Source organism: Triticum urartu, chromosome 2A (genome assembly GCF_056163025.1).
Source record: "Triticum urartu cultivar PI428250 chromosome 2A, HENAU_Tu73, whole genome shotgun sequence".
NCBI classification, from domain to species: domain Eukaryota; kingdom Viridiplantae; phylum Streptophyta; class Magnoliopsida; order Poales; family Poaceae; genus Triticum; species Triticum urartu.
The window spans coordinates 159,784,249-159,811,864 of record NC_141874.1 but is presented as its reverse complement, the minus strand read 5'-3'; the positions used below and the strand labels follow the sequence as shown (position 1 = coordinate 159,811,864).

General features: G+C 57.3%; 1 pseudogene; it reads left to right on the top strand.

Annotated features, from left to right (window-relative positions):
- Nucleotides 1-27,616, top strand: LOC147984379 (uncharacterized; annotated as a pseudogene).

Below are 27,616 nucleotides of genomic sequence, written 5' to 3'. Positions count from 1 at the left end.
ATGGTCATCCTCCTCTTCCTCCTCCTCCTCCCGATCCTCCTCTCACTCCTCCTGCGCGCCGGCGTTGGTCACGTCAAGCCAGAGCCGTCCGAGACGCCGCTCGGTAGGCGCACCCGCGGTGCCGGCCTCGTCATCAACGATGATGGCCGTGGCTCCTCCTCCTCGGCCCCTCCTCGCCTGGTCAAGCCGAAGAGGGAGCCAGGGCTGGCGACGGTGAAGCCGGAGCCGGGGCTCGCCGCTGTGAAGTCGGAGCCTGCTGTCGCCGAGGAGGCCAACGAAGAAGAGGCCGCCTTGAAGTGGGCGCGCGAGGACTACGCGCGCATGGAGCTGGACTGCCAGCGCCGCGCCCTGGAGGAGATCGCCGAACACCGCCGCCGTGAAGCAGCACGCCGGGGCGAGGGGTCGAGCAGCGGCGCCGGCCGTGTCAAGGAGGAGAAGCAGGAGGACGACGCCGGCGACGACTACGCCTTGCTCAGCGCCTATTTCGGCCCATAGTTTAGGGTTTTTTCCGTCCATTTTATTCGTGTAAAAAACGTCTAAATTTTGCCGAGATATGTCGTATTTGTTGAAATTTGGCCGTGTTTGCTGAAATTTTGCCGAACTGTGGGGACGTCTGGGGCCCGACCTGGGGCGACGGCTGGGGACGTGCTCGGCCCCACGCCGGAAAAAACGCCGCCTCGTTCTCAAGCGGCGATTTTCAGCGCGTCTTGGAGGCGCAACGGCTGAAGATGCTCTAACAATGGGATGTACAGGTTACAGCTGAGCACCGGAGCGCTAGTACACACGCGACGTGCGCCAAGAGGTGGGGATCATGCACGACTACATGCGAGACTAGGTCAGCTACGACCAGGGCAACGGTTGTTGTCAACACTCTCGTGCCGTTCGACGCCGGTTACGCGCCATAGAAGGGTGTCCGCCGGTTGCCTAAACCCGCCGTCCCTCGCAACATTCGTCGTCATGCATGTTGACGACGACGAGGAGCACCATGCGAGGCCAGCCGTCAACGTCAGCGGCGTCCTCGTCCGAAAGAGCGCCGAGCCAGAGTTCGGGCCGGATATGTCGGCGTGTCGCCGGAGTTCAACCTTTCAGCCGGCAGTGCCAGGCTCAAGATTATATTTGAAGGAGTGTTCATAGAGACGGGGAAGGGCAACGACGACGACGACGACGAGCGGGTGCTTTGCATGGTCAGGAGCGCTGCCCTGCCCAAGCGCAGCGCTGAAGGCGTTAACGCGTGGGACTGGGCCACGAACTCCGGCCAGTGCAGCTTCCGGCCACCGGTCACGGTGGACAACAACATACTGTTGGTGTTACGGTACCTGAAGAAGCTGACACTGGCAACCCGAGCGGTGGTCGGCACGATGCGGAGCACGAGCGGCGCGTCGGACGCATCCTACTTTGACACCGTGCAGCTGGTGTCAGGGCTCACCTCGTACTGCACGAACCATTACCGGCCCCAAGAGCTCGCCGCTGGCGCAGGCAGCGCACTCCATTCGAGCGGTGCCGATGATGTGGTGTTCAACCATGCAAGAGATGTATATACAACGGCAGCGAACCGTGCCTAGTCCTTAACCGCTATGCTTAGGGACAGGTCAACACCGTGCTCCCCGGCTGGCAGTGCAACTCCAGGGTAGCGACGGGCGGTGACGAAGCTATGTACCTAGGGTAGGGTCATGGACCTGTCCAAACTACCCTACCCAAGGACATCTCTAGAAGAAATCACCTTTCAATCAACTTGGAGGTGTTCCACTCGACAGACTCGAAGACACTCGACCAAGAAGCGATCACTCGACCAAGACCAAACCACTCGACGGCCAGGAGACCTAAAGGCACTCCGCATGCTAACGGTCGGTTATTAAGTAGCCTTTATGGTCAACATAGCACTTTATTAGGGGCGTTATCAGTAACGCCTGACCTTAATGTATTTAAAACCCTGCATAACTGAGGGCCGAAGGGGTCCGGCGAACTCTATATAAGCCACCCCCCTCCTCAGTGTAAAGGGTTCGCACCCCTATAAACCATACACGCATAATCCAGTCAACCGCCTCCGGGCTCCAAGATGTAGGGCTATTACTTCCTCCGAGAAGGGCCTGAACTCGTAAACCTCGTGTGCTTTCAACTTCTCCATAGCTAAGATCTTGCCTCTCCATAGTTACCCCCCTACATTACTGTCAGACTTAGAACCACGATAGTTGGCGCCCATCGTGGGGCAGGTGTTTTAGCGATTTGTTGGAGGAGTTGCGATCTTTTCCGATCCGAATCATCATGGTTTCCGGCGGAGTTTTGGTGGAGGGCCATGAGATCCGTCTCGGCGCGCTCACGTTCATCGTCGACGACTCCGCTTGGCTTCAGGAGGCTCCGCTCGACGTGGACGCGCTCCCTGTCCGCGGGGCGACGCACTTTCGCGTGTGCGTCCGCGGCATCCTTTTGCAGCAACCGTCGACCCACTATCGGTCGGCTCCTGTGCTGTCCTCCCTCCCTGTTTCCCGCCGGCGCAAGCGCTCCGGTCGGTCGAGACTTCAGCGGTGGGTGAGACACGCGGTGGCACGCCAGTCGGCCACCCCTCAAGTCGCGGCGATCGAGCCCGAGGAATCCCTCTACGGCCTGTTCGATCTGCCGACTGGCTCTACAGAGACCGCATCCGAGTGCGACAGCAGTGATCCAGCGGCGGAGGTTCTGATGGTCGATGGACCGCCCAGTCCTCCCGGTTTTCCCCGCACCGACGGAGGCGCGGGTGGAGGCGACCCATCGTGTCCCCATGAGGAATATCTCCCTGAGCCTCTCACGTCATTGTAGATAGAAGAACTTCGTCGCCGGAACATGGATGCGCTGCACACTCCTATCGTCGGAGAAACCCCCGAGGCTCGTGCCTTGGAGGACGCGCGCCTGGCAAACTTGGCTGAGCGCACTCGACTGGAGAACCTCCAGCAAGCACTCGACGAGCGTGCGCGACAACGGGTTCCCGAATCCAGTCGACGTCACCTCTTCCCGCCCCCGTAGGTATATCGAACTCCGATTCAGAATTTAGCAGCTGCAGCCCGTATAGCAGAGTCGATTCAGCCTTCCCAGTCGGAGGCTCGCAGAGGCTTGCTGCAGATCAGAGCGTTACTCCGGGCAGCAGGAGACCAGAATTCCGTTGTTTCTTAGTCGCGGAACAGGATTCACAGCAGATCCGTTGCTGCAGACACGGTCCAGTCGGCTCATAGCCCAAGATCGCCCTCGAGGCGTGAGGGACGTGGGGACCGGCGTAATCAGTACGGGAACCGTGAGCAATATGATACCGATTCGATCGTGATGATCGACGTCGAGTGCCCACCCCTCCCCCGAGGAGCGGGTCGTATACGCCTCGACAGCAGGATGACATGCGCCCTCGTAGTGTTGGGCGAAGGATTCCAGTCGACTCCAGGGAGCCAGGCTTTGATGCGAGATCCATTCTCGTTCAAGGTTTGGTCGACAGGAACAGAGCTCATTGAGAAGGTCACGACAGAGACACACCTACTAGCAACCGAGCACATGTTTCGGGGCCAGAGCGCTTTAGTAGAGTCATCAGGGCCGCTGTGATTCCTCCCAACTTCAAGTTGGCGACTGGAGTCAGCAAGTTCACTGGTGAGTCCAAGCCCGATACTTGGCTTGAAGACTACCGAGTGGCCGTCCAGATTGGCGGTGGCAATGATGAAGTGGCCATGAAGCACCTGCCTCTCATGTTGGAGGGCTCGGCCAGAGCGTGGCTGAACCAGTTAGCACCCAGCAGCATTTACACTTGGGAAGATCTCGCCTGAGTTTTTGTCACCACATTTGAAGGAACATGCAAGCGACCGGCAGGGCTGCGGAACTGCGATCTTGCATGCAGAAGCCGAATGAAACTTTGAGGGATTACATCCAGAGATGGATCATGTTACATCACATGGTAGAGAACGTGCCCGACCACCAAGCAGTCTGTGCCTTCAAAGAAGGCGTCAAGTACAGAGAACTGAATCTGAAATTCGGTCGGACCGGGGATATGTCTCTGAATCGGATGATGGAGATTGCCACCAAGTACGCTAATGGTGAAGATGAGGATCGACTCAGGAGTGGCAAGCTCAAGTCAGTCGCTCAGGAAACCAGAGGAAATTCCAATCGGAAACAGAAGCGGAAAGCCGAGCCAGCTGCTCCTAGGGAAGCCTTGGCTGTAACCCATGGAAAGTTTAAAGGGAAACCCAAAGGACCTTGGAACCCCAAGAAAGTTAAAGACCAGGACAGAAATGATGTGTTGGATTTGCCATGTCTCGTCCACACCAAGAAAGGTGAAGAGGGTAACTTCATTTACCCGAAACATACCACTCGACAGTGTCGACTCTTGATCCAGCAGTTCCAGGGCAAGCAGCCCAAGGATAAGGAAAAGGAGTCGGACAAGGTTGAGGAAAAGGAACATAGTGACGATGGATACCCCCAGGTCAATTCCACCCTGATGATTTTTGCTGATGTTGAAAGCAAAAGTTGACTGAAAGTTAACAACCAAGAGGTGAATATGGTTGCTCCGGTGACGCCCAGTTATCTGAAGTGGTCTCAGACTACCATAACATTCGACCGGTCCGATCACCCAATGCACATTGCCACCCCTGGGAGGCAAGCTTTGGTGGTCGACCCAGTTGTCGAAGGCACTCGACTGATCAAAGTCTTGATGGATGGTGGCAGTGGTTTGAACATATTATATGCTAAGACGTTGAAAGGGATGGGCATTCCGATGTCCAGACTCAGTACTAGCAACATGAGTTTCCGTGGAGTCATTCCTGGGAAGAAGGCTGAATCACTCGGCCAGATTGCTCTTGATGTGGTTTTCGGTGATTCCAAGAATTACCGCAAAGAAAAGTTGACGTTTGAAGTTGTAGACTTCCAGAGTGCCTATCATGCTATTTTGGGCAGGCCGGCTTATGCACACTTCATGGACCGACCATGTTATGTGTATCTCAAATTGAAGATGCCTGGCCCCAAAGGTGTGATCACTATTACGGGAAATCGGAAGAAAGCGGATGAATGTTTTCAGAAAGGTTCAAAGATCGCTGATGCTCAGATGGCAGTGGTGGAGCTGCAGGAATACCAGAAGACTGCATACCCGAGTGATTTGTTGCGAGCCAAGAAGCCCGCTACAGAATCAGCTTTTCAGTCATCTAGCGAAACAAAGACAGCTCACATCCACCCGACCGATCCCAGCGCTGCTCCAACTCATATCTCAACAACACTCGACTCCAAATAGGAAGAAGCGCTCATCCAGTTCCTCCATGAGAACTGGGACATTTTCGCATGGAAGCCTTCTAACATGCCGGGTGTTCCTAGGGAGTTGGCTGAGCACCGCCTAAGAGTCGACTCAAAAGTAAAACCTGTCAAGGAACATCTCTGACGGTCCGCCGTCCAGAAGAGAAAGGCTATTGGCGAGGAGGTGGCTCGGCTCTTGGTAGCGGAGTTCATCCGAGAAATCTACCACTCCGAGTGGCTCGCCAACGTTGTCATGGTCCCCAAGAAGGACAAGTCACTTCACATGTGCATTGACTTTAAACATATCAATCGGGCCTGCCCGAAAGATCATTTTCCTCTCCCCCGCATCGATCAAATAGTCGACTCGACTACGGGATGTGAGCGACTGTCTTTTTTAGACGCCTATTCTGGGTACCATCAGATCCGTCTGTATGGACCCGACGAGATCAAAATAGCTTTCATCACTCCATTCGGGTGCTTCTGTTATGTTACCATGCCGTTCGGCCTCAAGAATGCCGGAGCCACATTCATGAGGATGATTCAGAAGTGTTTGCTCACTCAAATCAGTCGGAATGTGGAAGCATACATGGATGACATTGTGGTCAAGTCACGGAAGGGTTCCGACCTGCTGGCTGACCTTGCTGAAACCTTTGCCAACCTCAGGAGGTATGATATCAAGCTTAATCCATCGAAGTGCACATTCGGAGTTCCTGGCGGAAAGTTACTCGGTTTTCTCGTTTCCGAACGGGGAATCGACGCCAATCCAGAAAAAGTCGGTACTATACTCCGAATGAAAAGTCCTGTGTGAGTGCACGACGTCCAGAAGCTTACTGGTTGCTTGGCCGCTTTAAGTCGATTCATATCTCGTCTCGGTGAAAAGGCATTGCCTCTTTACCGATTGATGAAGAAGTCCGACAAGTTCGAGTGGACTTCCGAAGCTGATGCAACGTTTGCAGAGCTCAAAGCTCTGCTCTCCACCCAGCCGGTGCTTGCTGCCCCAATCAGCAAGGAGCCTTTGCTGCTTTACATTGCAGCCACGGGACAAGTCGTCAGTACGGTACTTACGGTCGAGCGGGAAGAAGAAGGAAAAGCCTTCAAAGTTCAGCGCCCAGTATATTATATTTCTGAAGTTTTGACCCCGTCGAAGCAAAGATATCCTCATTATTAGAAGCTTGTATATGGGATTTATATGACCACAAAGAAAGTTGCTCACTACTTCTCTGATCATTCCATTACAGTCGTCAGCGATGCTCCATTGTCAGAGATCCTGCATAACAGAGATGCAACTGGTCGCGTGGAAAAATGGGCGATTGAACTCCTTCCTCTAGATATCAAGTTTGAGGCAAAGAAGGCTATCAAGTCCCAGGCAATAGCAGATTTCGTCGCCGAGTGGATTGAACAGCAACTGCCGACTCAGGTTCACTCGGAGCATTGGACCATGTTCTTCGACGGTTCCAAAATGCTGAATGGTTCCGGTGCCGGGGTGGTGTTGGTCTCCCCCCGAGGAGATAAGCTCAGATATGTTCTTCAAATCCACTTTGATTCCTCCAATAACGAGGCGGAATATGAAGCACTTTTATATGGGTTGCGCATGGCCATTTCACTCGGCGTCCGTCGCCTCATGGTCTACGGCGACTCAGATTCGGTGGTTAATCAGGTGATGAAGGAATGGGACGTCAGAAGTCCAGCCATGACTGGTTATTGCAATGCAGTGAGAAAGCTGGAGAAGAAATTCGAGGGGTTAGAGCTTCATCACATACCCCGACTGAAAAATCAAGCAGCTGATGATTTGGCAAAATAGGTTCCAAAAGAGAAGCCATTCCCAGCAATGTGTTTTTGGAACACATCCACACACCATCAGTTCAGGAGGATCCCTTCACTGAAGAGGCCCCGCAGCCAAAAAGTGCCACGGATCCGACTGAAGTTGAAGTTCCAGCTGTGGTCGACCTGATCATGGAAGTCTTGGTCATCACTCCCGACTGGACAGTACCGTACATCGCGTACATCCTAAGGAAAGAACTCCCAGAGGACGAAGAAGAGGCTTGACAGATCGTCCGTCGATCCAAGGCCTTTACAGTCATAAAGGGATAGTTGTATAGAGAGAGTGCGACTGGAGTCAGTCAGAAGTGTATAACACCAGAAGAAGGTCAGATGATCCTTGATGATATCCACTCGGGGACCTGTGGTCATCATGTGTCCTCTCGGACCATTGTGGGTAAAGCATACCGAGCGGGATTCTACTGGCCAAGGGCCAATGAAATGGCAAAAGAGATAGTCGACAAATGTGAAGGATGTCAGTATTACTCCAATATGTCGCACAAGCCCGCGTCAGCTCTGAAAACCATTCCACTCGTCTGGCCCTTCGCTATTTGGGGGCTGGACATGGTCGGACCACTGAAAACGGGCAGGAGCAGCTTCACTCATGTGCTAGTAGCAGTCGACAAGTTCACCAAATGGATTGAAGCCAAGCCTATCAAGAATCTTGATGCTTGCACTGCTATCAGTTTCATCAGAGAGTTGATATTCAGATATGGAGTTCCACACAGCATCATCACTGACAATGGGTCAAACTTCGATTCTGAAAATTCAGGGCCTTTTGCGCCTCTCAGGGCACACGATTCGACTATGCTTCGGTCGCTCACCCTCAGTCGAATGGACAAGTGGAAAGAGCAAACGGCCTAATTCTCAAAGGACTGAAACCTCGATTGATGCGCGATCTCAAGCACGCAGCAGGTGCATGGGTCGACGAGCTTCAATCAGTTCTTTGGGGATTGAGGACGACCATGAACCGATCGACCGGAAGAACCCCATTCTTTCTGGTCTACGGAGCCGAAGCAGTCTTGCCGAGTGACATGCTTCACAACGCCCCTCGAGTCGAGCTCTACTCTGAAGAAGAAGCAGAACAAGCCCGGCAGGACACAGTCGACCTCCTGGAAGAAGAAAGAGAAATGGCCATGATCCGATCGACCATCTATCAGCAAGACTTGCGTTGATTCCATGCCAGAAATGTGAAGAGTCGAGCCTTCCAAGAAGGAGACTTAGTCCTCTGCGTGGATCAGCAAAAACCACACAAACTCGCTCCTACTTGGGAAGGCCCCTTCATAGTCACCAGAGTCCTCCACAATGGAGCGTACCACCTCTACAATGTCGATCGCCAGATTGATGAGCCACGAGCCTGGAATGCGGAGCTACTCCGCCCCTTTTATACTTGAATTCTCACTCGGATGAGATGTAATAAGAAAAAAAAACTCCTATAGTTTATTTATCAAAGACAAGAGCGTTATAATTTTCCCAGTGATTGTTATTGTTTTTGTTTGCGTAAGAAATCCCCAAGTGGGTGGCTTAGCTGCGAATCCGCTTCGCCTAAGTTTGTAAAAATAATTTCCTACCGAGTGGTGTGCCAGCCTCTCACTCGGGGGCTTAGCTGCGAACTCGTTTCGCCTAAGTATTTAAAAATCCTACCGAGTGGAGAGAAATCCTCCCACTCGGGGGCTTAGCTGCAGTCCAGTACTCGCCTAAGTTCTCTCACTCGGGAGCTTAGCTGCAGTCCAGTACTTGCCTAAGTTTGAAAAAATCCTACCGAGTGGATAGCAACCCTCCCACTCGGGGGACTTAGCTCCAGTCCAGTACTCACCTAAGTTTTCTCACTCGGAGACTTAGCTGCTGTCCGGCACTCGCTTAAGTTTGAAAAAATCCTACCGAGTGGAGAGCAACCCTCCCACTCGGGGGCTTAGCTGCAGTCCAGTACTCGCCTAAGTTCTCTCACTCGGAGACTTAGCTGCAGTCCGGCACTCGCCTAAGTTGGAAAAATCCTATCGAGTGGAGAGCGATCCTCCCACTTGGGGGCTTAGCTGCAGTCCAGTACTCGCCTAAGTTTTCTCACTCGGAGACTTAGCTGCAGTCCAGCACTCGCCTAAGTTTGAAAAATCCTACCGAGTGGAGAGCGATCCTCCCACTCGGGGGCTTAGCTGCAGTCCAGTACTCGCCTAAGTTTGAAAAAATCCTACCGAGTGGAGAGCAACCCTCCCACTCGGGGGCTTAGCTGCAGTCCAGTACTTGCCTAAGTTTTCTCACTCGGAGACTTAGCTGCAGTCCGGCACTCGCTTAAGTTTGAAAAAATCCTACTGAGTGGAGAGCAACCCTCCCACTCGGGGGCTTAGCTGCAGTCCAATACTCGCCTAAGTTCTCTCACTCGGAGACTTAGCTGCAGTCCGGCACTCGCCTAAGTTTGAAAAATCCTACCGAGTGGAGAGCAAACCTCCCACTCGGGGGCTTAGCTGCAGTCCAGTACTCGCCTAAGTACGAAACACATCTCAATCCTCAAGGACGACGAGGTGCAGGTCGACTGCCGCCTTCTCCTGGAGAGCTTCGCCACAAATACAATGTGCGCTCCATCCCGCTCTGCAGTAACGAGGCGCGGGTCGACTGCCGCCTTCCCCTGGAGAGCTTCGCCACAAATACAACATGCGCTCCATCCCACTCCGCAAGGACGACGAGGTGCAGGACTACTGCCACCTTCTCTTGAGGAGCTTCGCCGACCCACAAGGGCAACGAGGCGCAGGTCGACTGCTTCCTTCTCCTTCGGAGCTGCGTTACAAATACAAAATTTGTCTCGAATGAAGAACGAGTTCACTCGGCAGGGGATTCATGAAGATATTCAACGATAAACCAAGTTTAGATAAATCCTAAAGGTTCCGGACCACAGATCGAAGTGCTCGGGCATTCAGCCCGAAAGAGTTTAACGGTTACAAAAACCACTCGGCATTCCGAGGCAAATTTAAGGTGAGGCATAAAAGTTTGTTCACTCCGCGGGAGGAGGACTAGCAGGCTCGACAAACTCGTCTAAGTCGACGCCGTCGGCGATCCGAGTGGCTGCAGCGATGAAAGTCTCCATAAAAGATCGGAAGTCATGCTTCTGGGTGTTGGCGACCTTGATTGCTGCCAGCTTATCTTGTCGCACCTCCTTGCAATGGACGCGAACCAAAGACAGAGCCACATCAGCGCCACACCGGGCAGAAGACTTCTTCCACTCCTGCACTCGGTCAGGGATTTCGTTAAGTCGAGTCATCAGGGACTCAAGATCATTTTGGAGCGTGGCCTCTGGCCAAAGTGCCGGGTCGATCTGTGACATGGCGACCTTCAGTCGAGCCAAGTAGTCCACGACACCGTCGATGCGGGATTCCAGTCGGAGCAGATTCATGGCAGTTTCATCTTTCACAGGAGAATTGATTGGATCCAAACCTGGTTCGATCCGCCCAGTCTCCTCCTCGAAGTCCTGGCAAAACTTTGCATTCACGATCCAAGGATAAGTCAATTTTCATACGCTGAGTCGACACAAAAAAAATCAGTCGGAACGAAATGTGCACCTTCAAGCTTGAGGAACAACTTCTTGGCAAGGCTCCTCAGATAGCTCTCCAGATCGTCCCTCCTGCGAGCGATGCCTTGCATCTTCTCGCACAGGTTGAGGTTCTCCTTCTTCCAGCGTGAGCACTCCTTGTTGGCTTCGTTCAGAGCAGATTTCAGCCTGGTATTCTCTTCTTCCAACTGGCCGACCGAAGCCAGTTTCTGTTCAGCCAGAGCGGTCCTGTCGTCAGCCTCCTTTCGAGCAGCAGCCAAATCCTGATCCTTCTTCACCAGAGCTTCTCTCAGTTTTTCTGCAAAGAAATGACGATTGATTCAGAAAGAGCAGAAGGGTACTCAAGCCCAGGACAGACCAGTCGACAAACTTGTCTTACCGGTGGCACCGTCCTTGACCTTTTGCAGCTCTGTCTTGGCCAGCTCCAAGTCAAGGTTCAGTTGAATCTGTTGTTTCTCCAAGTTAGCAAAGCAAGCTCCAAGATCACAAGATTTCTGAAATCAAAGGAGAGAAGTTATTTTACAGCGAAAACGACAAAGACAATAAGTACTAAGACTACGGTCGACTGCCCGCAGTCCACCATAGTCTCGGGGACTACACCCAGTGGGTGCACTTTGCGTGCCCCCACCGGTTCTGATCCCACTCGACCGGCCTGCCGGAGTCGAGTGCAGGGAGTAAAAAAAGTGGAGAGAAAGTAGAACTCAGACCACAGTCGACTACCAGCAGTCGACCGCGGTCTCGGGGACTACACCCAGTGGGTGCACTTGGCATGCCCCCCCCCGGTTCTGATCCCACTCGACCAGATCGAGTGGAAGAGACAAACTACCAGTTCGGTTTACACTCGACAAAATACAAAAACTACAGTCGACTGCCAGCAGTCCACCGTAGTCTCGGGGACTACACCCAGTGGGTGCACTCAGCGTGCCCCCACTAGTTCAAAAATTCAATCGACGCACCTAGTGGGTGTACAGATGCAAAGATTTTCAGAAAGAGTCTTCAGATAGCATATCCTAACAGAACAAGCAGCGACCAACTAACCTGAACGTTGCTCTGGAGAGCCGAGCTGGCATCGTAGGCGGCTTGGCTGGCGTCCCGCACCGTCTTCATCTTCTCCATCATAATGCCCGCCTAACGTATGGCTTCCCTGGCAGCATTCACCTCGTCCTCTGGGACATGATGGGTCGCAAAAACTGAAGGCGGGTCGACAGGGGCCTGATCAGTCGACGAGGAAGGCAAGGCACTCGACAGTGGCACGACGAAGGTAACAGAACCCTGATTGGCATCGCCAGCGTCCTGAACGACTGGCTCCGCCCTCGGCGTCGATTATGGCACCTCGCTCGCAGGAGCTTGCCTATTTTTCCTCGTCAAAGGCCTCTCGGGCTCTTCATCATCATCATCAGGGAGGTCAATAATGTTAGGGGCTGTTCAAAGTTCAATCGACAAAATCACTTCACACAATGGTACACATCGCAGTTGAATCGACCAAAATAAAGACAGTATGGCAGAAATCATACCCAGATTAGAAGTGACCGCATCCTCCATCACCTCATCATCGTCCCTGTAAGCTGAGGTCCCGGAAGTAGCAGCGCTTACAGTTCCAAAGTTCGTCCGGTTAAAACAAGAAAAACAAACAACACAGAGCGTCGAGTAAATATGAAGGGAGACACTCACGCGGAAGCGATGGGGATGTCAATCTTAATCTTTGGCAATGCCTTCCGAAGCTTCGGCTCTGCGACTTTGGGATGCTTTGACGCTTTTTCAGTCAGAGTTGGCGAAGAGGTCCGAGGACGCTTTGAAGACTGACCAGCTTGAGCAATCGCCTTTTCACGGGCGCTCAGTCGTTCTTGGTCAAGTTTGGACCGCCTCTCCCTGCGAGGAGGCGACTCGACTTCTTCTTCCTCACTTGGATCGTCGCTTTCTTCGTCCCCTCCACCGTCAGAATCCCATTCGCCACTGTCGCCGCCGCTCGCCTCTCCTTCTGGGTCCTGCTCTTGCTCTCCGTTGGGCATTGAATACATTTCAATAATGGCCTGAAAGAAAGCAGGAAGAACAAAGTCAATCGACTCAGTATAGACAACTGCGCGAGTGAATTCAGATTACAAACAAAAGCTTAGAATCGGACCTTCTCTGGTACATGAGACTGGTCGAATGGAGGAACTTTCCTGGCTCCCCTGGGGTTGTCCTTGTTCCCGGTCATGCCCGACAGCCACTTCTCCAGTGTGTCGTCATCGACCTCCTTCGGGTGAATTCGAGTGGAGTCTTCAAGACCCGAATACATCCACATCGGATGGTCTCGGGCTTGAAAAGGCTAGATGCGCCGCTGAAGGAAGACCTCCAAGAGATCCATACCGGTGACCCCATCACGGATAAGCTGGACCACTCGCTCTACCAGCACCCTCACTTGCGCCTTCTCCTCCGGGAGCACCTTCAAAGGGGAGGGTTTCCTCACTCGGTCCATGGTGAAAGGAGGGAGGCCCTGGCGTCGACTGGTCTTTGCAGTAAAACCAGGTCGACTGCCATCCGCGAACTGAGTCGGGAAGAATCATGGCTGGAAAGGAGCTTTTCCCTCTCATCTGGACACCAAGACCCCCACACATCTGAATCACTTGAGTCCTCTCATCACTCGGATTAGCCTTTTTCACCGTCTGGGAGCGACAAGTGAAAATGTGCTTGAAAAGGCCCCAGTGAGGCCGACAACCCAGGAAATTCTCACACAAAGAAACAAAAGCGGCGAGATAAATGATTGTGTTGGGAGTGAAGTGGTGGAGTTGTGCCCCAAAGAAGTTCAGAAATCCCCGAAAGAAAGGGTGAGGAGGCAAGGAAAATCCACGGTCGACGTGGGTGGCAAGGAGAACGCGCTCATCCTCCCGAGGTTGCGGCTCGGATTCCTTCCCCGGAAGCCGCGCTGATTCATAGGGGATCAGCCCTCCTTCGGCTAGGTCGTCGAGGTCTTCTTGGGTGATCGTTGAGCGGATCCAGTCGTCCTGGATGCATCCCTTCGGCAGGCCGGTTCACGAGGAGGATCCGCCCCGACTGGTCGCCTTCCCCTTCGACCTCGTCGTTGCCTTCTTCGCCCGCTCTAGAGCCGCCGTCTTCTCCTTCCCCATCGTCGCCGGTGAAACGCGTACGGAGCGGTGGTGCTGGGGCGAGAGCGAGCGCGGCGAGGGAGCGTGAAGGGGAGAAGAGATAATGGGGACGCACTGTTCGAAGAGACCCCGGTCCGACGCCTTATATGAGGCCGCTTCCAAGTGGCTGACTGGTAGGCCCGGGCGGCCCTGTCAAATCCCGTAACAATCGCGCGCGCGATACGTGGCGAAAAAGGTGGCGCGGGGATCGAGGCGGCTCCGCTCTATCCCATCCGATTACTGCGGCTTCCCCCGTCCCGCGCGCTTCCCAAAATTCGGATCCCGCGAAATCTGCGGGCAGTAGAACAACTTGCCAGACCGAAGATCTCCCCCGCACCATCACTTGAAGCCTTTCAAGTAAAGAAACTCACTCGACAAAAAGCTAAGAATGGATCAACGCGACTGAAAAGGAAGTTGCTGTCATCACTCAGGTTCATTGATCCGAAACCAGATATGCTCATGGCATGAAAAATGAGTCGGGAAAATTCTCAACTCCTTCCCCACTCAAACCTCGATCCATTCGGGGGCTAATGACGAAGCTATGTACCTAGGGTAGGGTCATGGACCTGTCCAAACTGCCCTACCCAAGGACATCTCTAGAAGAAATCACCTTTCAATCGACTTGGAGGTGTTCCACTCGACAGACTCGAAGACACTCGACCAAGAAGCGATCACTCGACCAAGACCAAACCACTCGACGGCCAGGAGACCTAAAGGCACTCCACATGCTAACGGTCGGTTATTAAATAGCCTTTATGGTCATCATAGCACTTTATTAGGGGCATTATCAGTAACGCCCGACCTTAATGTATTTAAAACCCTGCATAACTGAGGGCCGGAGGGGTCCGGTGAACTCTATATAAGCCACCCCCCTCCTCAGTGTAAAGGATTCGCAACCCTGTAAACCATACATGCATAATCTAGTCGACCGCCTCCGGGCTCCGAGACGTAGGGCTATTACTTCCTCCGAGAAGGGTCTGAACTCGTAAACCTCGTGTGCTTACAACTTCTCCATAGCTAAGATCTTGCCTCTCCATATTACCCCCTACATTACTATCAGACTTAGAACCACGACAGGCGGGTCGTGCCACCTCGTCGGGCCGTTCGAAATGGACCAAGCAGCAGACACGGACGCGTTCGCTAGGGTTTTCAGCATAATGCAGGACGTCTAGTGCTAGGAGCAATACGACATGGCCGGCCCGGCAGGCACCGCGATGGTGTCGGTGGTGTTCCGCGCCCGGTCCCCATGGGAGGACTGGAGCACGGCGAGGTCGCGGTCGGGGCTGAGCGGGAAGACGCTGTAGGCCGAGGGAGTCCGGAACACATCGACAGGGCAGGCCTGCATGGTGACATACCGCGGCATCGCGGGCAAGAGGGCGTGCAACTTCCGGGTGTGCCTCTTCTTCCTGACGACGATGTCCCTGAGCTACCCCAAGAGAGATGGCGCTGGCAATGACAGGAGGAGCCTGTCCAGCCTTGCTGACAGGCTCACTCTCTGGCAATGGCAGGAATGGATTGAGCTTCTGATCCTTCACTTGGAGGTCTTCTCCCTCGAGCAGCTCATCGACCGCTACTCACCCCCGCGACACGGAGATGGCATGCCAACAAAAGAGCCTGGAACGGAGGGGCGCATCTTACTCAATGTGTCGGCCGAGCTCACCATTTTTGAGAATCGTTGTCGGAGTAAATAGCCATGGGTAGCCTAGCCGGCTTCCCCTGGCACTTCTGAAAAAGTTACGAGCCCGCCCGGCTCTCAAGAATCCAAGACACAGGGCCGCCTTCCCCTAGCCAGCTGCGATCAAGGCCGGCTTTCGGAAGGCGGTCCGACTCTAACTCTCATAAGAGGGCCGACTCCAAGAAGCCGGCTGTGAGAAGACCGACTCCTTCGAGCCGGCTCCCCGTAAAGCAGTCAAGACCGTACCCACAAAGTTTGCACCCACCTAACGGCGGTGCGACGGGGTGTGGCTACAGAAGAGCCTGCCACCCCCGAATCCCGGGGCACGCCTGGCACAGTGCGCCGTACGAGGTAGGCGTGACCCGTCCGGCGCAGCACTGTTGCCATGTTGACCCTGGCCTCACCCACGACGGGCAGCCAGCGTGGCCCACAGGCGGTGGGCCCCTTAGAGCAGAGAGACGGCCGAAGGCGGCCCCGCTTCCAACCAGCCAGCCCAAGACGGAGCCGGCTCCCCGCGGCCGGCTTGCCGCCTCCCTCGAAGAAGACGCCCCATAAAGGAGACAAGACGCGGTAAGGCTACAGCGATCGTCCGACAGGCGGCGGTACTGTAGCCGCGCTTACCACGATGAAGCTCACGTCAGCAAAATGAAGCCACAGTGACCAGCCGCTGACATGGCCCCGGACAGTGGGGCCTGCCTGACGACCAATGAGTTGGCAGCCGGCGGGACCCACCAGTCGGCGGGCCCCAGCAGCCGACGTAGAAGCCGGCGAGCGCAGTCACAGATGGCTGGGCCCCGTGCCCAGCCGGATTACCATTGTACCCCCGGGGGGTAGGCCTATATAAACCCCCCGGAGCACCCATGCAAAGGGTTTGACCCCCTACTAGTTCTAGACACCATACAAGGAGAAGAAGCAGGCTAGCCGTGCCCTTTCTTCCTCCTCCCCCCAAAAGCAGCTCAAGGAGCGTCGTGTAGCTACTCGATTCATCTAGTGAGCATGCGGAGACCCCGCAGAGCAGCAGTAGGGGTGTTATCTCCTCGGAGAGCCCCGAAGCTGGGTAAGATCCGCCGGCGTGCATGTCTTCGCCTCATCCCGCTTCCAGGCACTGGCGATGTCTTACTGGTTCCCAGAAAGATAAGCCACCCGTTGGCATATGTCGCACCCACCACCCGACATTTGGCGCCCACCGTGGGGCCAGGCGCACCGTCGTCCGGAGACCTGTTCTGGACGGGAACCCTCTTCCTCCCCAGCGAGCGTAGCCAAGCCCAGACAGCTTTCCTTGTGCGTGCAAGGCCCCGCCGAGTCCACTCGCGATTACCTCACACGTTGGGCCGAGCTCCGCAACTCCTGTGAAGGGGTGCACGAGGTACAAGCCATAGAGTACTTCACAGCCGGATGCCGAGAAGGCACCCTCCTCAAGCACAAGCTCCTCTGCGACGAACCGGCCACCCTCGATGAGGGACATAGCGGACAAGTACGCCACCGCCGACTCCTGGATGAAGACCGAGCTTCGGGTAGACGTGTCCGGAAAGGTGCTCAACCTGGCGCCCAAGACGCCGGCTGGAGAACCCGGCCGACACCCCAACTCGAACGACAACAAGCGCAAGGGCCCCGCGCCGCCTCCCGCTAGCCGGCAGGTGGCCACGGTCGAAGATGCGCCGCCTGAAGAACGACCGGCGCCCAAGAAGCCCAAGGGCGGCAGGCCGGCTTGGCAGCCCGCCTTCTCCTACAAGCAAACCCTCGACGCCCCTTGCAAGTTCCACAGCGGCGCGAAGCCGTCCAACCACACGACCCGGAAGTGCAACTGGCTCACCCGAATCTCTAAGGGCGAGGGGCTCTTGCCACCTCCGCCTGCCGGCCCGCCGCCTCCGCCTCCGGCCGCTCGGCCCGCAGTCGGAGCCGTGCATGACGAGTTTCCTGATGAGCAAGCAACCTACATCGTCTTCACAAGCCAGCCCGAAGACCGGCGCAGCAAACGCCGAGAGCACCAGGAAGTCAGCATGGTCGCTGCCAACCCCGCCGGACACATGCACTGGTCAGAAAAGCCCATCAGCTGGAGCCGGGCCGACCATCCGGAGGTGATGCCGTCTCCCGGCTCTTATGCTTTGGTCCTGGAAGCCACCCTTGCAACGGACAGACGCGCCGCCCGCTTCTCCCGTGTGTTGATAGACGGCGGGAGCAGCATCAACATCCTGTATCGTGACACCCTGGAGAAGTTGAACGTCAAGACAAAACAGCTCACGCCCACACGGACAGTGTTCCACGGCATCGTGCCCGGCCTGTCCTGCACCCCCATTGGCAAAATCAAGATTGATGTACTTTTTGGGGACAAGGAGCATTTCCGCCGGGAAGCGATCTGGTTTGAAGTGGTGGACCTAGAGAGCCCTTACCATGCATTGCTGGGCCGACCTGCTTTGGCCAAGTTCATGGCAGTTCCCCACTATGCCTACCTCAAGATGAAGATACCAAGCACCAAAGGCGTCATCACCGTGGCCGGTGACTACAAGAAGTCCTCCGAGTGCGCAGCGGCCAGCAGCCGGCTGGCCGAGTCCCTTGTGATCGCCGAAGAGAAGAAGATGCTGGACCGAGTCGTGGGCATAGCCGGCAAGCAGTCGGCCGTGTCCCCCGACCCCAAGGAGCATGATACTCAAGGGTCTTTTCAGCCGACCAAGGAGACGAAGAAGATACCCCTTGACCCCGAGCACCCAGAGAGGTTTGCCGTCATCGGGGCAAACCTGAACAGCAAATAGGAAGGCGAGCTCGCCGATTTCCTCCGTGAGAATCGGGACATCTTTGCGTGGTCCCCCAAGGACATGCTGGGTGTTCCGAGGAAATTCGCCGAGCACAAACTACATGTTCGAGAAGACGCAAAGCCAGTCAGACAACCCCTTCGCCGACTGTCGGAGGAGAAATGCAGGATTGTAGGGGAGGAGATAGCCCGGCTCTTGGCGGCCGGCTTTATCATGGAAGTTTTCTTTCCAGAGTGGCTCGCCAACCCGGTCCTTGTGCTAAAGAAGAATAACAAGTGGCGCATGTGTATAGACTACACAAGTCTCAACAAGGCTTGCCCCAAAGATCCTTTTGCCCTGCCAAGGATTGACCAAGTGATAGACTCCACGGCCGGATGCGAGCTGTTGAGTTTTTTGGACGCTTACTCCGGATATCACCAGATAAAGCTAGACCCGGATGACCGCCTGAAGACCGCCTTCATCACGCCGTTCGGAGCCTTCTGCTACCTGACTATGACATTCGGCTTGAGAAATGCCGGTGCCACCTTTCAGCGTTGCATGCAGAAGTGCCTCCTCAAGCAGCTCGGCAGGAATGCCCACGTTTACGTGGACGTCATCGTGGTGAAAACGGAGAAGCGTGTCACCTTGCTGGAAGACCTCAAGGAAACATTTGAGAACCTGCGCCGCTTCCAAATCAAGATCAACCCCGAGAAATGCGTGTTCGGGGTGCCAGCCGGCCAGCTCCTAGGCTTCCTGGTCTCCGAACGCGGCATCGAATGCAACCCGGCGAAGATCAAGGCCATCGAGAGAATGGCGATCCCTACCAAGCTTCGAGACATTCAGAAGTTCACCGGGTGCTTGGCCTCCTTGAACCGCTTCATGAGCCAGCTCGGAGAGAAAGCCCTCCCCCTCTACCGCCTCATGAAGAAGAGCAATCACTTCGAGTGGAACGACCAGGCCGGCCAAGCTTTTCACGAGCTGAAGAAGATGCTGGCCACACCGCCTGTCCTCGCGGCACCGACCGAGAAAGAGCCCATGCTCCTTTACATCGCTGCAACCAGCCGGGTGGTCAGCACCGTCATCATAGTCCAGCGCCCGAAAGAAGGCCGAGCCCAGCCGGTCCAGAGGCCAGTGTACTATTTGAGCGAGGTGCTGTCCGCCTCGAAGCAGAACTACCCGCACTACCAAAAGATGTGTTACGGCGTGTACTTCACCGCCAAGAAGCTGAAGCCCTACTTTCAAGAGCATCCCGTCACGGTCGTATGCACTGCCCCGCTAGCCGAGATCATAGGCAGCCGGGATGCATCCGGCCGGGTCATGAAATGGGCAATCGAGCTGGCCCCCTACACGATCTTCTACCAGCCCCGCACCGCCATCAAGTCCCAAGCACTGGCCGACTTCCTCGTCGACTGGGCCGAGACCCAGTACCTGTCGCCGGCTCCCGATTCCACCCATTGGCACATGCACTTCGACGGGTCCAAGATGCGCACCGGCTTGGGAGCCGGCATCGTCCTTACCTCTCCCAAAGGCGACAAGCTCAGATACACGCTACAGATCCACTTTGCCGCCTCCAACAATGCGGCCGAGTACGAGGCGCTCATACACGGGCTCCATCTTGCCAAAGAGCTTGACATTCGCCGGATCCTATGTTATGGCGACTCGGACCTGGTAGTCCAGCAGTCATCCGGCGACTGGGACGCCAAGGACGCGAATATGGCGAGCTACCGTTTCCTGGTCCAACAACTCAGCGGATACTTTGAAGGATGCGAGTTCCTCCACGTACCTCGAGCCGACAACGAGCCAGCCGATGCCCTGGCTCGAATAGGCTCCACTCGGCAAGCAATTCCAACCGGCGTCGCTCTACAACGCCTCCTCAAGCCGTCCATCAAGCCGTCTCCGGAATCCGATTCCATCTTCGTGCCGTCTGACCCCGATGCGGCCAGGTCCGGCTCGAAGAATCAAGTGGCCGACCCCAAGACCCCCGTAGCCGGCTCGGGGACTTCGGCAGCTGGCTCGGGGACTTCGGTAGCCGGCTCGGGGACTGCGGCAGCCGGCCCGGGGACTGCACCAGCACTACAGCCGGCGGCTAACTCCAGCACCTCACCGCCCAGCCCGCCCACCCTGGTGGCGGTAGCCACTTTGGCAGTAGAAGAAGTCGTGGCCCCGTCATGGGCTCAGTCCATCCTCAACTTCCTAGTAAACCAAGACCTGCCGGCTGACGAAACAGAAGCAAGACAAGTCCAGCGTCGAGCCGGAGCATACACAATCATCAACAGAGAACTACTCAAGCGCAGCGTCACTGGAGTCCTCCAGCGATGCGTCGAGCAAGAGAAGGGCATTGCAATCCTCGCAGACATTCACCAAGGATAATGCGGCCACCATGCGGCCTCAAGATTACTTGTCGCCAAAGCCTTCCGCCATGGTTTCTTCTGGCCGACTGCTTCGGACGACGCCAAAGAATTAGCCAAGCATTGCAAGGGATGCCAGCTCTTCAGCTCCAAGCAACACATGCCGGCTTCGGCACTCAAGACCATTCCCCTCACTTGGCCCTTTGCCGTTTGGGGACTGGACATGGTGGGCCCATTCAAGACGGCGCGCGGCGGCATGACGCATTTGCTCGTCGCCGTGGACAAATTCACCAAGTGGGTTGAGGCGAAGCCGATCAAGAAGCTGAATGGGCCGACTGCCGTGACGTTCATTGCGGACATAACAACTCGGTACGGTGTGCCGCACAGCATCATCACCGACAATGGCACGAATTTCGCCAAAGGAGCCTTGGCACGTTTCTGCGCAGCCCAAGGTATCCGGCTGGACTTAGCATCCGTCGCCTACCCGCAGTCAAACGGCCAGGTCGAGCGAGCCAACGGCCTCATCCTCTCCGGCATCAAGCCCCGACTGGTTGTACCTCTGGAGCGCTCAACCGGCTGTTGGCTCGATGAGCTGCCGGCTGTCCTCTGGAGTCTGCGCACTACACCAAACAAGTCAACCGGCTTCACCCCTTTCTTCCTTGTGTATGGTGCCGAGGCGGTCATCCCAACTGACATCGAATTCGACTCACCTTGAGTAACCATGTACACGGAAGCGGAGGCCAAGGAAGCACGAGAAGACGGCGTCGACCTGCTGGAAGAAAGCCGGCTGTTATCTCTCAGCCGGTCTGCAATTTACCAGCAGGGTTTGCGCCGCTACCACAGCCGGAAGGTCAGGCCAAGAACTTTCCAAGAGGGCGACCTTGTGCTCCGGCTGATTCAGCGAACAGCCGGCCAACACAAGCTCTCAGCCCCTTGGGAAGGCCCTTTCGTCATCAGCAGAGCTCTAGGCAACGACTCCTACTACCTGATCGACGCACAGAAGCCGAAGGCACGCAAGAGAGACGACTCCGGCAAGGAGTCAGAACGGCCATGGAACGCCAACCTCCTTCGAAGATTTTACAGTTGAAAGGCAGTATGTATCACGCTAATTTTGTATTAAGTACAAGACAATAGGCTCCCCGAGGAGGACTCGGGGACTGCCATCCCTTATTTATGAATGAAAAGTATCATGCTTATGACCTTGTCGTATCATTTACTTATTCCATCCAGCACCGAGTTCGACTAGTCGGCTCGGGGACTGGCCGACTGAAGTTATATTAGACGGCAGGTCAAGCTGGCGGAGCGGCCGACTGGTTGGCGGAGACGGTCGCGCCGGCTGAAGGAGCGGCCGGCTGACGAACTTCGGCTTGGTCACCGCCTCCCGCAGAGGGCGCGCTTCCACGCGCCTCATTGCTGGAGGCACGGTCGGCCTGAGGTCGGCTGGTTGTTCCACCAGCCGGCTCGACGTCTCCGCCGTCGTCGTCTTCGTCTTCTTCGCCCTCGTCGTTGGAGGCGATCTCCTCCGCCGAGTCCTCGCCCACCGCCGGGTTCAGCCCGAACCACTCCTCCGGCTGCGCGACACCGTCATCATCGATTTCGGGTGCGAAAACGCTGATGTCGGTGCACTCGGCGATCGTTGAAGCCCGCTGGGCGATAGCCGGCCTCACCGCCTCCAGCTCCGCGTCGGCCTCCATCCGCCAAGTGCGCAGCTGGTCCAGGCTCAGCCCTGGGTACCAAGCCTGGACGAATTCCAACGCCCGCCCGGCTCCAAGGAGGGCCGCTGACGCTTTCCAAGCCTCGAAGCGACCAACTGCGACTTCCAGCCAGTGGGCAGTTCGGCTCGGAGTGCGGGGGATCGTCTCGCCGGGCCAGAGGGCGGCCAGCACTTGCGCCCCGGCGCGTTGGAGCCGGCGAAGCATCCGATGAGCCGGCTGCAACCGTGCCTGGACAGCCAGAAGCTGCTCCTCAAGGGTCCGGTTTGCATCCGGCGCGATGTCGGCCCCCGCTTGCCGGCGCCCCTCGCGATGGGCCTCAATGCTTTGGGCGGCGAAGGCAGAGTAGCCTGGGAAGTAATCTGCAAGAAACAACAAGCAAGAGCTCAAGATAAGTCAAAAAACCCAAGCGGCAAGTGGCAGGAGAGGGCCAAGGAAGGCAGCTTACCGTCGATCAAGTCCTCGATCCGGCCGAAGCCTTCGTCCAGGCCTCGCCGGGTCTCAGACCAGGTCGCCGCCGCCATCTCATACTCCGCTATCAAGGCGTCTTCGCTTTCCCGCGCCGCCTGCAGGGCCGCTTTGTGGCTTTCCTCTTGGTCGGCTAGCTTCTTGGCCAGGCGATCCCGTTCCTGGACCAAGGCAGTGCACTCGGCCTCTTTGGCGTAAAGGGCGGCCTTCGCTTCGCCAAGCTCCTTCCTCAAGTCGGCGTTGGCCCCTGAAGACAAAGAAAAAGAAAAATCAATAAGAAAAGAGTCGTCAAGAAAGATCCGACCCGACTGCGCGGCAGTCGACCCGAATCTCGGGGACTACACCCAGTGGGTGCGCTGACGCGCCCCCACAGGAGACAGACAAAACCAAGTACTTACTTCGGCTGTCGGCCAGGTCGTCGGTCCGCCGGCTCAACTCTCGAGCCTGGGAGTCGAAGGCGGCAGCACGAAGGTTGTGGTATTCCTGAAAGTTTAGAAAGAAAGCAAAGTAAGGTGGCCGTCGAGAAAGATCCGACCCGACTGCGCAGCAGTCGGCCCGAATCTCGGGGACTACACCGAGTGGGTGCGCTGACGCGCCCCCACGGGAGAAATCAAGAAAGCAAAGCAGCCAAGAGCGAAGGACTCACCCGGACAGTGGTTCGCGTTGACAAGAACTCTTGGTTGAGCTGTTGCAGCAGGGCGGCTTGAGCTCGTAGCCGGCTCCGGACCCCTTGAGCCGCCGCATCCAGCTCGCCGGTCCCCCCGCTGGGAGTCCACTCGGACACGGCGGTGCTGGCCGCCTCCAGATCTCCAGCCGGCTGGCCTGCGCCCGCGGCTCGGCGCAACTGCGGCGGAGCGGCGCCTCCTCCAGCACGCCGGCCCGGCACCAGCTGCACCTTGAGGCCGGCCCTGCTCTCCGGCTCACCTCCGGCCGGCTCCTCTGGCGCCGCTGATGATTGACCGCCTTGGCCCGCTCCGGTTGGCGCCACAGGCGGCGCTCTCCCGGCCAAGGCCACGGGCTCCTCCCCCCTCTCCAACAGCGGCGGGTCTTGGATGATCTCCTCCGCCAAGGGCAACGGGGTGTCGGGGGCCACGGCTCGGAGAGGAATGGCGAGCAGCGGAGGCTGGCTGCGCGAGCTTTCCGCCTCCGTCTCTGCGGGAGCCGCCTCCCTCTGGGCCTTGGCTACCGCTTCGGCCTCCCCCTTTGCCGCCTGGGCGGCCGCCTTCTCCGCCGCCTCGCGCTCCTCCCGCGCTTCGCGGGCGTTCCGCTCTGTGGCCTCCCTAAGATCGGCGCGGGGGTCCACGCGGCGGGATCTCGAGGACCCTCCAGCCGGCCCCACGACGGAGCCGCTCGGGCCCCGCTCAAGGGAAAGCGGCGCCCTGTCCAGCAAGCGAGGAAAAGTTAAGAAGAAATTCGAAGAAAAGAGAACAACGACGAGTGCGGCAAAGCAATTGAAGACTTACGCCGAGACCGCCTGGGGCTGTTTCACAGCCTTGCGGAAGCGTGCCGCCTTCGCGGCCGCCTCATCCCGCTTTGTTGCCGCGGCGGAAGGCTTGGACTTCTTCGGCCGACTGCCGAAGAGGCCCAGAGCGGCCCGGCGCTTCTGTGCGCCGCCGGCAGCCGGCGCGACGGACGAGCCCGCGCCCTGTTGGTCGGCCGCCGGCTGGCGACGCGGAGCGACTTCGGCTTCGAAATCGTCCGGCCAATCCTCGAAGCTCGCGGTGAACCTTGAGCCTCCGGGCTCGGCACTGTCCCCCACGACGGCGTCTTCCATGGCAGCCGCCCCCAAGTCCGGGTCGTCAACATCATCCACCGTGCGGTCGGGGGCGTACTGGCGTTCGATCCCTGCCACCCTGGCCGGCGGCGCAAGAAGAGGGTTCTGCTCAGAGAACCGACTGGTCAGAAGCCGGCCGACACGAAGCTAGCTGACGACGAAAAAGAAGACAAAGAGAGAAACTTACCACGGGTGGAGGATTTGCGCGAGAATACGGCGCCTTGCCGTATTGCCAGTCCCCGCTGAGCTTGCAGTTGGCGATGTAATTGACCATGAGCGCCACCTCCGCGTGGGGCATCTCCCATGTGCTCAGCCGGCTTGGGTCGAAGCGGCCGCTCATCTGACACATCATATGGGGCCGGCTCTGGAGAGGAAGGATCCGGCGCTCCACGAAGGCGGCCACCAAGTCGGCCCCGCGCAAGCCTTCCGACTGAATCAGCACCCGAAGCCGGGAGATGGCGGTGTTCCCGGCCGGAGACAATGACCGGGATCGGAAGCTCCACGAGGGCTGCCTCCCAGCCGGCGGGCCGGCTACGTAGGCCGACAGGTTGATGTAGTCTTCTTGCTCGGCGACGTTCTTCACATAGAAATAAGATCGCTGCCAGACCTTTACCGACTGGATCAGGGGGATGGGCGGGAACGGATTGTTCTCACTCGCCCTCCTCATGGAGATGAAGGCCCCGCAGGGGGCGGGCACGCCGGCGACGACTGTGCCGAGCTTGCTCTGGAAGAACTCTCTCCAGAGCTCCAGCGTGGGGAGCAGCCCCAAGAAGCCTTCGCAGAGAGAGACGAAGGCCGACAGCAGCATCACCGCATTGGGCGTGAGGTGATGCGGCTGGAGGTTGTAGAAGTCGAGGAAGGAGCGCAGAAACCCGCTCGCCGGGAGGCCGAAGCCGCGCAGGCAGTGCGAGCGGAAGACGACCCGCTCGCCCTCCTCCGGCGCCAGCGAGATCTTCCTCGCGGGCGCCAAGCTGACCTGTACGCGGTCGGCGCCGGGCAGGCGCCGGGTCTGGCGAAGGAACTCCACGTGATCTTCATGGACGTTGGAGCCGTCCCAGGAGCTTGACAATGCCATGGGAGCGAGGTGGCGTGGAGACGCGACGGAGCTGAGACGGGAGGCTGCGGCGGCAGCGAGAGGAAGAAGACGAGAGTTAGGAGGGACGGAGTGGGAGGGAGCGCGCGAACCTCTGTCGCTCCCCCTCCTCCCCCTACTTATAGGCTCACATGGCGGAGCCGAGGAGGCGTGGCGTGGGGAAGCGTGGGGGTCGATCGTGCCCACTTCCCACGCCCCGCGATTATCGATCCTTAATGGCGAGACGAAAACTGCCTTGAGAAGGCGAGCGGCCCTGTGGGCCACGGGAGATCCACGCCCGGACCGAGACTCGTGAGTGGCGGGCCCGGGCTTGCGGCGGCGTCCCATCGCGCGCGTGCGCTCGCAGGATCCTGCCGCCACGTGGCCGCGAGAGGGCCCGTGGTCAGCACGCAGGTCCCCTCTCCTCCCGCCTACGCGGGGTTATCTGAAGTCGGCGTACGCCCGCGAGGCCGGCTCCTCAGGATAGGAAGCTGACCAAGCTTCTCGTCCCCACTGCTCACCTCGGAGCTCGATCAGCTTCGGGGACTACTGTCGGAGTAAATAGCCATGGGTAGCCTAGCCGGCTTCCCCTGGCACTTCTGAAAAAGTTACGAGCCCGCCCGGCTCTCAAGAATCCAAGACACAGGGCCGCCTTCCCCTAGCCGGCTGCGATCAAGGCCGGCTTTCGGAAGGCGGTCCGACTCTAACTCTCATAAGAGGGCCGACTCCAAGAAGCCGGCTGTGAGAAGACCGACTCCTTCGAGCCGGCTCCCCGTAAAGCAGTCAAGACCGTACCCACAAAGTTTGCACCCACCTAACGGCGGTGCGACGGGGCGTGGCTACAGAAGAGCCTGCCACCCCCGAATCCCGGGGCACGCCTGGCACAGTGCGCCGTACGAGGTAGGCGTGACCCGTCCGGCGCAACACTGTTGCCATGTTGACCCTGGCCTCACCCACGACGGGCAGCCAGCGTGGCCCACAGGCGGTGGGCCCCTTAGAGCAGAGAGACGGCCGAAGGCGGCCCCGCTTCCAACCAGCCGGCCCAAGACGGAGCCGGCTCCCCGCGGCCGGCTTGCCGCCTCCCTCGAAGAAGACGCCTCATAAAGAAGACAAGACGCGGTAAGGCTACAGCGATCGTCCGACAGGCGGCGGTACTGTAGCCGCGCTTACCATGATGAAGCTCACGTCAGCAAGATGAAGCCACAGTGACCAGCCGCTGACATGGCCCCGGACAGTGGGGCCTGCCTGACGACCAAGGAGTTGGCAGCCGGCGGGACCCACCAGTCGGCGGGCCCCAGCAGCCGGCGCAGAAGCCGGCGAGCGCAGTCACAGACGGCTGGGCCCCGCGCCCAGCCGGATTACCATTGTACCCCGGGGGTAGGCCTATATAAACCCTCCGAAGCACCCATGCAAAGGGTTCGACCCCTGCTAGTTCTAGACACCATACAAGGAGAAGAAGCAGGCTAGCCGTGCCCTTTCTTCCTCCTCCCCCCAAAAGCAGCTCAAGGAGCGTCGTGTAGCTACTCGATTCATCTAGTGAGCATGCGGAGACCCCGCAGAGCAGCAGTAGGGATGTTATCTCCTCAGAAAGCCCCGAAGCTGGGTAAGATCCGCCGGCGTGCATGTCTTCGCCTCATCCCGCTTCCAGGCACCGACGATGTCTTACTGGTTCCCATAAAGATAAGCCACCCGTTGGCATATGTCGCACCCACCACCCGACAATCGTTAGCCTCGAAAATCGATGATGTCTCTGGAAGGCGTGTACTACAATCCAGACGACGGCCGGATGCACCTGATCGGCTGCCGAGATGTCCGGCTCCCACCGCAGAACTCGTCGAGGAGCAGAGACCTCCGACTCGAAGAAGGAATGGACTGCTCCATCGAGGTGAAAGTCGAGTACCCAACAACGACGATGCACTGGTTCTGGCTCAATATGTCGGCGGCGAAGGTTCAGATAGCAAGCACGAGGACGGCCACTGACCCGCTGTATTTCGGCGTGGTGAAGCTCAGGGCTCTGCCTGTCCTCTACACGAAGCACCTGCCGGATGGGATTTACCATGGAACCATCAATGGCATCCTCTGCATTGTGCTGCTGACGGCCACCATCACCCTTGATCATGACAGTTGA